General features: G+C 42.2%; 1 protein-coding gene across 2 annotated transcripts in view; it reads left to right on the plus strand.

Moving 5' to 3' along the window:
* Positions 1-8,126: 8,126 nt before the first annotated feature.
* axin2 (axin 2 (conductin, axil)) overlaps positions 8,127-10,556 on the plus strand; it is a 16,057-nt gene continuing 13,627 nt past the window's right edge. The window contains exon 1 of one of the 2 annotated variants that reach the window (XM_008329811.3): positions 8,127-9,352. The gene's annotated coding sequence lies outside the window, so the exon portion shown is untranslated. Of the gene's footprint in view, positions 9,353-9,413; positions 9,635-10,556 lie in introns of those variants that run through there. The other variant, XM_017040723.2, reaches the window with a different exon arrangement.

Genomic DNA, 10,556 nt, shown 5'->3' on the forward strand with positions numbered 1-10,556 from the left:
AGGAAGACCTGGACACTTGTCGCAACAGAAGGTAAAAACACTCTCCTTCTCACATTACTGATATTTCTTTGTTTCCGTGTATACATATATACTGTACATATATGTGTTTCTCTGTACATAATATAAATTATATATTATAAATATATATGTATAAATATATTTATGTAAATATATGTATGTGCGAGTCTATATAAATATACTATATATATATACACATACATATACGGTACATATATGTATGTGTAAAAATAAAAATGTTTGTGTGTCTGTGTATGTACATGTACTGTATATTCCACGTCATTATTTCATATGCATCTCTGAGAACTGAGGAGAGTGATTTGATCTTAAACAGGTAATTCCGGGACATCCACAGCTTGACCTCAGAGCAGGACGTGAAGGATTTGACCTCCTAATCAAATGTGAGAATCCTGACCAGTAAGACATACATGTCAGACCACTGGACCACTTATGTTTGGTGTGATGTGGTTTTATTTATTCATGGTCATTTTACATTTTTTGTTTTTTTATTAATGTATTTCTTTGATGATGTCAACCTGTTTTATTCATTATGTTTGATTGACATCTTTTTTTACAATTAGCTCGACCCACAAATCACAATGCATTGTTTAAATAAAACACTTTTATCATTTTCTTTGGTCTTTTTTTTTTTAAAACTTGATTTCCGTCCTTCACCATAATGATTCTCTTCACAAAGGAACTCATGCTTTTGCCTTTGTTTCTGTGTGACCACATCTTGCATGTTGTAAGCCATTAGCTGTAACTCGTGTAACTTAACACTACAGTCAGGGACCTTGAATTCCCATTACTATTTAACATTGCCGTTGTGCTCAAGCCCTCATTTGAACTCTAAAAAGTGGTTGGGGGTTTGTGGTTGGTTCAGATAAAGAGCTCGGCTCGGAGAGTGTTTGAACCTCCGGCCAAACACTACAGTCCTTGGCCTCGCAGTTTCTGCCTCTGCCACCGCTTTGTGTTTTACCATCGGCAACGTTCAAACGCGAGCTGAATCAATCAGCCTGTGGAATTCATGAACTCGCCTCTCTGCGCTCATTTCATTTGGCAGTTTATTAGGAACACCTAGTTAGATCTAATACGGCCGAAGACGGCACAGTTGCACAAGCGCTCGTCTCCGTGGCAGATTTATTGACCCGTGTTTGTTCAGCGTGATTGTCTGTGATGTGGTTGAGCGGCTTGTATCGTGCAGCAAGGTGTGTGCAGCTAGCTATTTTGTCCATCCAATTCGAATCAACGAGGGTATGTAAAACAACACGCACACACCTGTGTGTACAACACAAGGAGTTCAAACACACCACAACGATCCAGCAGGTCAATCAACACCTCCTTAGACCAGTTTGGAAAAAAAAGAGAAAAAACTCGTGCTTCTATCAGAGGTTTGTTAAGGACAGTTATATAAGATCATGTGTTCCTAATAAACTGGCTGACTTTATGAATCTCTCAGGGTTTTTCTAAGGCTAAGGAAGATGTATGATGATAACATTTGGCGGACCAAGACGAGGATTAACAATGAGCTCTCCTTTAGTTGTTTTTGTGTCTCTGGAAGCTGAGGAATGTATGAAAGGGAATACTGATCATTTAAAGTATTCTTTTTTTATTATTATTCTTTTCCTCAAAAAAGGCTTTGCAGCTATTATAAAATTCCAGGATCACATTCGGTTTCAAATAGTTTCCTACGAATTGCTTTAATTTCGCACCTCAGGTCTGCACACTTCCATGTGTTCCTATTGTCCGTGACCTGTTTTGCTTTCTCCAAAAGAAACACTGCAGCCTGTCTGTATTTATTTGATGTGCTGATTCTGCTGCATGGGCTGATAGGAAGAAAGAGACAGAAGAAACAAAAAAAAAAGAAGAAGAAATAAGAGAGCTCTGTCAGATCGACATCTGAGAAACTGGAATTTTCTCTTTCAGCACAAAACCTTGGCGGAGGTGCCAAGTCCGCTTATTGTAAGCGACTTTGGGCTTGTTTTTTCTGTTAATTCACTCGAAAATTCCAAAGGCTCTTGTTTGAGGGGTTATTAAGGAAGTGTAGTTGCTTATTTTGAGAAGGATTCCAGAATATTTCCAAAATAAAATGCCCTAAATGAATGCAAGTTTTGTGGCAGCCACCTAGAGTCCAGTAAAGACAGTCGTCCTTAAAACACACACTGTAAAGCTTGACACTGGTTGTGGATGGATATTGTTTAAACAGAGGTACATTGCGTTCCAGCCGGTTCACACCCAGGCACCGTTCTTGTTTAACTTCTCCTTTAATCTGTGTTATTACCCTAACTAGTTTCGCTCTAATTGATCGTCTGTTCCCGAAATAGCCTCCATAATTGTGCTTGTGTAAATACTAACCACCGATGTCATTTCCACACCGCTGATGTGGCCCCATTAAAGATCAAAGGCCTCTCTTCCTCTGGGTTATCTCCACATCAGACGGTGGATTGTGGTGTGACAACAGTAAAAAGGCCAGTCAGGAAACTCCAAAGGCCGCGTTTCATCAACTCTAATCCCTGCCTGGCCCTGGTGACAAAGGCTGATGTGAAATCTGGCCAAATTAACTGTTTCAGCTCAGATTTTCAAATACAAATTAAAGTGTTTCTCAACTGGTAGGTCAGGGGACCATTTTAGCTGAGGCCAAAATCATCAGTCTCACTTATTGCCACTTCCTAACAGTAGGTGGCAATAATAGCCCCGTAGTGCGATTTCACATCATGCAAACTCTATTTACATATGCTAATTTACATGGCTAAGCACAGGTACAACACACAGGTGGCAGTATTGCAACTTGAAGAATGTTAGAAGAATATACAGTATATACTATATTTAAGGTGACCAAATACTGTAGGTACGTCTTTAATACATAACACAATGTCAACGTTGGAGACAGCATTACAGTTGTTTGTGGAATTGCTCGCTAACCTTGGTATTGACATCCATCACAGGCCACATGTGGGAGGTTTGCAGACGAGAAGTGGCCCACGGGCCTGGAGTTGAGAGCCCCGACGTAACATGTCAACAGGGGACCTACATACAGTGAACTGTACCAATATGTCTGTAAACTGGTACAAACACATTAATCCAGTGGAACTGTTTTAAAACACAGAGGCAACTTGAAAAATCGGGTTTCTCTCTGCACCGAGCCAGTGTTTTATTCATGCAACATGCTGCCGGTGTTTTCGAGGCCATGAATTCAAAGGAGTAAATTGTCAAACAGGGTAATGTGAGGTTACTCACTGCCTTTCTTCTCTGCCTCTAACAGGATTTACGCACATGACGTGTTTGGTTCCGAGCGCCGGTACAGGGCCTCTGGGATCGACTGTACATCAGCATGTGATTGACAAAAATCATTATACGTGTGTGTGTGTGTGTGTGTGTGTGTGTGTATGAGCTGTGTCACTGCATCTTTTTATAGAACTGTATTTGGAGCCAGACCCAAGGAAGCCTGTGTTTGGCTGCTGTACGCTGCTTGCATAAATAAACCTGTTTATCACCAACACTTCACACACATCGCACTCAACGCATTCAACACATTTAGGCTATTTTTTTTCTTCTGTCCTCCGTCATGTTTCCTGCATCAACTGTCTCTGTGTCTCTCCCTCTCCCTCTCTCTCTCCTGGCTTGTCTTCTTCTGTCTTTATTGATGACGATATTTATGGAAATCTTTTTTGTCCTCGGCCCTGTCACTCAAACACAACGTTAGCTATGAAAAGGGGTGTGCAGCTGCGCGTTAGAGGCGATGCAGCCTTCAGAGAGGAGGGCACGGCGGGCTGCGTCTGTGCATCTGGGTCATGAATCTGCCGGTGTGGGGCGAGCAGGACTGGAACTGATGCAGTCGACTGAGTGTGGGAGGTTTGTCTTCATCTCTGTGTCTGTGTCTGGCTATGGCACTCTCTTTCATCTCTCACATCCTCCTCACTTGTTTATGGAAAAAAAAGATTATGCAGTGTGATTGGTCAGTGGAAGAGACAAACTGCTGCAGTTCAACATCTTTCTGTTGCTGTTTTCACACAGTGAGAAACTTTAGAACGTTCACCCTAAACAGGGATCAATAAATATATCTGTCTGTGATGTCTCTGTCCTCTTTAAGTGAACATCAGCTGTGTACTTTTGTACTTCAGGTCACTGCAGGTGATTGAGTGAGTATGTCGTAGTAACCATTGAATACAAGTATTGTGGATGAAGAAATAGTGAGAGAGGCCACAGTCCAGGCTGACTCTGACTCAGGACCTGTTGAATTCACTGCTGTCCTGCCACACAGAGCTGCTGTGAAGTGTCTGCCTGGTGCTCCTGTCTGAGCAGCGGAGGAAATGAAAGTCATTACAGTCTGTTTTGGAGTGAGCGTCATGGCCCAAACGGGATTAGACAGTGGATCCGACATTGTTTCTATACGTTGGTAGACTTAAAAGTGAAGCGAAAAATGGGATTAAAACGAGTGGAAAAAAAAACAATAAATAACCTCCAACTCTCTTTTCTTTCTTCCTTTACTTCCCTCCGCCGCCATTTCTTCTTCACCTACTACCTTCTACCTTCGTCTTCAACCCTCTTTGATACATGTCATCTGACTGCTACTGAGAATATCTTCAAGAATCCGTCGTTGTAGGTTCAACATCGATGTGATGTGAAACCTCAAGAGTTTCCCTTAGAGGAGCAGAGTATTCTTATACAGTCTGTCATTACAATACAGAGAGTATTCTTATACAGTCTGTCATTACCATACAGTATAGTATATTTGTACTTTATCCACTTACACCAGGCAGTAGAAACAGAGATATTTCATCTGCGTCGTTGATAGCGTCATGTTATGACATCACTGTCGATACCGGACATGGACAAGTCATCCATTCTTCTCCAACCCTGTCAAAACGACCCCCACCATCTGGGCAAATTTGAAGGGTATTTGTTCACCATGTCCAACTTCAAAGCCTGTCTTAACTCTACACCTCTCTGACAACCGAGCTCCTCTGTTCTTTCTCCCCTCAGAAACTTACAAAGTTTGTTTATGTTTTTCTGTTGACCCCCCCACCCCCCTTCACCCACACCATCACACAGAGCTCGTCCCATCGACTCCTTCGGGAGCCATTGTCCCCCTGTTGTCACCTCCTCTGAGGAGGTGGCCTTCATTTCCTCTCTTGTTGTCCGGGATGTGTACACACCAAACAAACTTGAAACAGTAACCCCCTGTCCTACATTGACTCTCTCTCTCTCTCTCTCTCTCTCTCTCTGGACTCACTTCCTTCTCATGACTCTGGTTGATAATTGCCATAAGCTTCCCTCTTGGTTTCATTTTCCATTGTCCTCCCCCAAATTCTTGGCTCTGGCTTGAGATAAAGGGATGAGTACTTCAAAGAGGTCTGCGAAGAGTTTAACCCCAAGCCGAAAAGGAACAGCACACAATACTGTAATTGAGAGCAGTTACTGATCACAGAGCTGCAGCACAGTCAGGACACCACAGGCAGACACACACACACACACACACACACACTTGCTGCGTGTTGTGTGTTTACGAGTGCAACTAAAGTGAAGTGTTGCAGTCACAACAGGCCAAGGTTGCTCAGGAATCTCTGTGACCAGGTTGTAAAAAAAAAGTCTTTGTCCCTGCAGTGATTTTAATGAGGAATTATCTCTCATTAAATATGACATTAAAAGCGGGCCGCTCCTAAAATCTAATCGTCTGGAGGTTGGTCACGTCGAAAAACGTTGAAGACGCCAATGGTGATTTACGTTTGCCCTTCTTTGTCTATTTATAGTGTCCTTTGTAGTCCGGCCGAGTTTGACCTGTCCCTGTAATAATATCTTCTCAAACAGAGAGACGGTTACATCCCATAACCTCTCCCCCCTGGAGCCCTCTTTCAACAGGCTTTTTATAGGGCCAAAAGCCAAGAACACCACTGGTCACAGACCTGGGGTCAGGTCCTGGGGGGCAGTGGGGAGGACCTGGCCGATGGGGACCTCCCATGAAACCAGTGAGGGGGTTGTCAAGGCAGGATGCTATTGCCCAACTGGCCTCTAGTACTGGCAGGAGGTCCACACCATTGCATGGTAATGGTTTCCACCCCGGTGTGTTTACTGTCAAAGTTCAGCCTCCGTCCTCCACAGCTAACAAAGGCTGACATTGTACCAGCGGCTCTCGGTATATTACACTGCATTATGACTTGTTTACCTGCAGGAAGAGCCGCGCCGTGTGGATGAGTTTTTGCGGGATATAAAATTGGGGTTTGTGCAGACTTGTTTGAACTCTGGAGTCATTAGTGTCTCACATCTGGCACGGTTCCAGATGTCAGTGTTCATCAACAGTTCATATTTTCTGTCCGACACCCTCACACACTCCTGTCTAGTACATACTCAGCACTTGTATCATGGTCAGGAAGATGAGGTTGTACCAGGATACCAGTGATATTTACCTTTTTAACCATATATCTGTAAACAAACACAGTTATACATGTAATTGTATAACAAAGAATTTGTTAAACGCAGCTAGAAGTTAGCAGAAGCATTTTTAAAATTTATAAAAATAGTGATAAATAAGTTACAAATATGCTAGAAGTTAGCAGAAGCATTTTTAAAGTTTATAAAAATAGTGATAAGTAAGTTACAAAGATTATGCAAAAAAAGCATATAAACATATAAGCATATAAAAAAGTTGTGTCTTGTTTCTCTCTAGGGGCTGCCACAGCTTGTAATCTGCAGAGTTTTCGACACACCTTTTACACCAGTTGCCCTCACTGATGCAACTCTCCACATTTATTCAGTCAGACATTGCAGCAGACGTTACAGCAAAATCTAAATAAAAGGCAACATTTTGCAAAACGAAATGTACCAAAAGTTGACTTGGGAAAAGTGACTTCAGTTGATGGGGTTGGTTAATGTAGGAGAGAGTGTTGACCAGATGACCAGATACATGAGAACATGAGAGTTGACAAAGTTCTCCAGGAAGTTCTTCTAGATTATATGAAACTAGGACAAAGTCATAAACTGCAGGAAAGATTTGAACAAAGGAGAATTCAGTCGATCGATTCCTGGGTCAAACGTTATCGTGTAAAGCTGTCACATGACCTTCCACTTCACCCTGTCAGTGCTGCTCGTCCTCAGCTGGGACAATGCATCTGATGTGGAGATATTTATGTTGATGTTTTTTTAGGTGCAGGGTGTGAGCTGACAAAATCTGAGGACAATGAAGTGGCCTTTGGATGATGAGTAATCCTTTAGTAATCACCGCCTCTTCAAGGGTAATTTTCACTTTTATTAACCTTGAAGGGAGGAGAGCCTTCAAGGGAGAAAGTTTCACGCACCTTTGGCAAACAGGCTGATCAAAGTATCTGCCGACTTTGTTCTGTACTTTGCAAGTGCGCATCCAGAGAAAAACAAAGACGCACACAGACACTGGCTGTTGCTCTTCCAACGTTTTAGCAAGTCATCTTGCAGACAGGCTTTCCTACAGTGGAAAAACAAACCATAAACACTAGAGACTCTGTTCAGTTCTTTATTCATCTTTGGCGTTTCATCATTCAGAAGGTCACCAGGAGCTGAAGGAGCTGGAGTGACTGAGTTCAGACTGCTTTTCCCAGAAATCTGGATTCTTTTAGACAGTAGATGTGAATGAAGATGTGATAAAAACGTAAAACCGCAGTTAATTATGTTTGTCATGAACCTGGATAAAATGTATTTATTTGTTCTGATTCCACTCTTGTCATTATCTGATCATTCATGGGGTGACTGGGTTGACTGCAGCCAATCCCAGTATCATAGGGTGAGGGTGGGTAACACCTTTGACATTTTCCAGTCCAGCAGAGACAAACAATCTACAGTGTCCAAATCAAACTATTAGCACATTTCACACTTTTACATGTTCAGTATTGCAACCCCAAGCACATACAGAAAAACATGCAAACTCCATAGAGAAAGACTGGGTATGAAACCAACGTATCAATGATCATCCTACAGTAAGGCAAGATCATCAACCCCTCTTCCACCGTGTTCTCCCATACAATGAAAATACCAAATAATTAACCGAATTTTTATTGAGAATAATGTACATCGCTCCATACAATGAAAATACCAAATAATTAAGACATAATGCCGAATTTTTATTGAGAATAGTGTAGAGTGTTGAAGCTGTCTAGAATGATGCCTGTGCCAACAACAGACTGATAAGAGGGTGTTTTGAAAGCCTGTTCTGTTCACTGTCTGCAGTAAATACAAACAGAGCAGAGTTTCTTTTCTTTCTTCTACAGTAGGATCTGCTAAGAGGAGTTATGCTGCTGTCTCATCAGTGATATGATAACATCTGCCACACGGCAAAATGTCACTAAGCTGTCCTCATGTGGTGCGTGTACAAGTTCCACTTGTTTCCACTGGTGGGCGCTGTGGAGTGACTTAGATTCCTACTGCAGCACGCTGTGTGTGAATGACGGGTGGAAATTGGTCCACTGTCTGCACGGTTATTGAAAAAAAAAGAACGATTTTGACTTTTATTGCACTTGAGTTTGGAATATGTGAATGTAGAACTTGTGCAGAATGCATTTTTGAAATCCAAATCTTACTTGTCCTTTTTATCGCTCTATCGTTGGTGCGTTCTAACTCATGTGAGGACAGAAACGTGCACTGGAGCATGTACTGTGCATCCGGGAGAGGCTTCTGTGTGGGTTAATCTGAAAAACTATGCGGGTCGTGAAATAAGAAAAGATCCCTACGTCTTTAAAGTTTATGTAGCAACAGAGGGATTGTAGCGATAATGCTATTAGGGCAGCAGATCAGTTACTTCTGACGCCCCAAAGCCTCGGGGAGTTGGCTCAAGATTGCTTCTCTTTGATAAGGTCCTCAACAGGCAACTTCCACAGCCAGGGAATCGTTGGCACAACGTCAGAAAAAAGCCAATAAAGCGGGGACGATTTAAAACGTTCTTTACCCAGAGTGACTGCCACGTATGTGTACGCTGCGGTGACACTTTGGTTGATTTTATTACGTGGATATTTGTATTTTTTTCGGACGCGGAGATCTGCATTTGTTTTTATGGTACTGTCAGGACCTGTCGTCACTTTGAAGTGCGCTGCTCCAGCCTCTCGCTTCAGTTGGTGTTGGAGTCGCCTACAGGAGAGACCTACGGTGTGGCATGGCAGCCTGAAACCATAGGGAGGAGGAGAAAAGGAGGGAGGGAGGAAAAAAGGAGGTATTTTTCTCTCTCGAGTGCTTTTACTCTCCGTAAACAGACTCGAACCTGAGCGGACTGTATGTGGACACGCTGTGGAAAAACCTCTGTGGATTATACGCGCATTCCCTTGGATAAAAACAGGTGTTTCTTAAACATTTGAGGAGAGGACTCCGTGTATCGATGGTAAGTTACCAACTCTGTGTAAGTGAACGTGTGTGTGCCTCCTCAAACTGCCCCCCATTGGAGTTCTCTTTGATGTGCTGTTGACTCCTTTGAAGTAAGGTTCAGTGGAAAATAAGCAACTTTGTGTCGTTTTAAGACTTAAAAATCCCTCAGTGGTTTATATATCATTCTCTTCATCTTCTTTTCCATGTCTCTTCATTTTCATACTTTTTAGTATAAGTTTTCTTTTACAGCAATGGTCTCTTTTGTGGAATTCCTTCCCCCACGAGATCTAAGACTTTGGTGTGTAGCCTGCACGGGATTGGACATTAAAGGGGGTTATTTTCGCTTCAAGTTTGACATCAAAGAAGCTTTTTTAAAAAAAAAATTAAATAAAAAAAACTGCAGAAAGCGCAATAGTGTGCATTTGGATCGCGGTATAATTTTAAATTCTCTCGGGGAATGTTTTACTGGTATTTTGAAAAGTTTCCCTTCTACCAAACGGTGTTTTTCCAAGTTCAGTGAAATGCCATTGATACAGTTACGAACACACTGTAGCAGCGACATTTTTGTACTTTGGACCAAAAAGCCGTGTGAGTAGTACAGTTGTTCTCAAACTGAGTCTCTTCATAGCGACATCATTTCTGGACGATTCGAGATTGTATTCAATTTTTTTAAATTCGTCCTAAAGGATATGTAAAACCCTACTGCAGGTCAATAAAATGGTTTCTCCAGTGAAAAAAAAACTGCTTTGAAGAAAAGAGACAAAAATGGCATCACATTTACCGGTGATGGCGTCTGACAGTAACATGCATAGAAAAAAATCCAACAAAACTGGACAGAACACTTAATCCAATGATCATATTTTATCAAGTGACCCATTAAATTGAGCCCCGTCACCTCATTTTGGGTCACGACCCATTATTTGAGAAACTGTGGTTTAGTCCAAATCCAAATCTCAGCCTTGTCGACAGTTAACGATTTCACTCATGGTTTTCCATCTCCAATGAGTTTGTCCCGCAGCATCGTGTCCCCACAGAGACCCGGGGACAGGCTCACTGTGACGTTTCATAGCGTGTAGTGTCAGGCAGGGGGGGCAGATGCATGTTTGCGCCCCCTGATTTGTGCACTAGAAAGGATGTGCAACCGGCAACGTAAAAAGCCCCGTGCGTAATTACCCCCAAATACTTGACTAACTAAGGACTTATTAACGGTGTTCAAGTGA

This window comes from Cynoglossus semilaevis, chromosome 17 (assembly GCF_000523025.1).
Source record: "Cynoglossus semilaevis isolate Cse_v1.0 chromosome 17, Cse_v1.0, whole genome shotgun sequence".
Lineage (NCBI taxonomy): Eukaryota > Metazoa > Chordata > Actinopteri > Pleuronectiformes > Cynoglossidae > Cynoglossus > Cynoglossus semilaevis.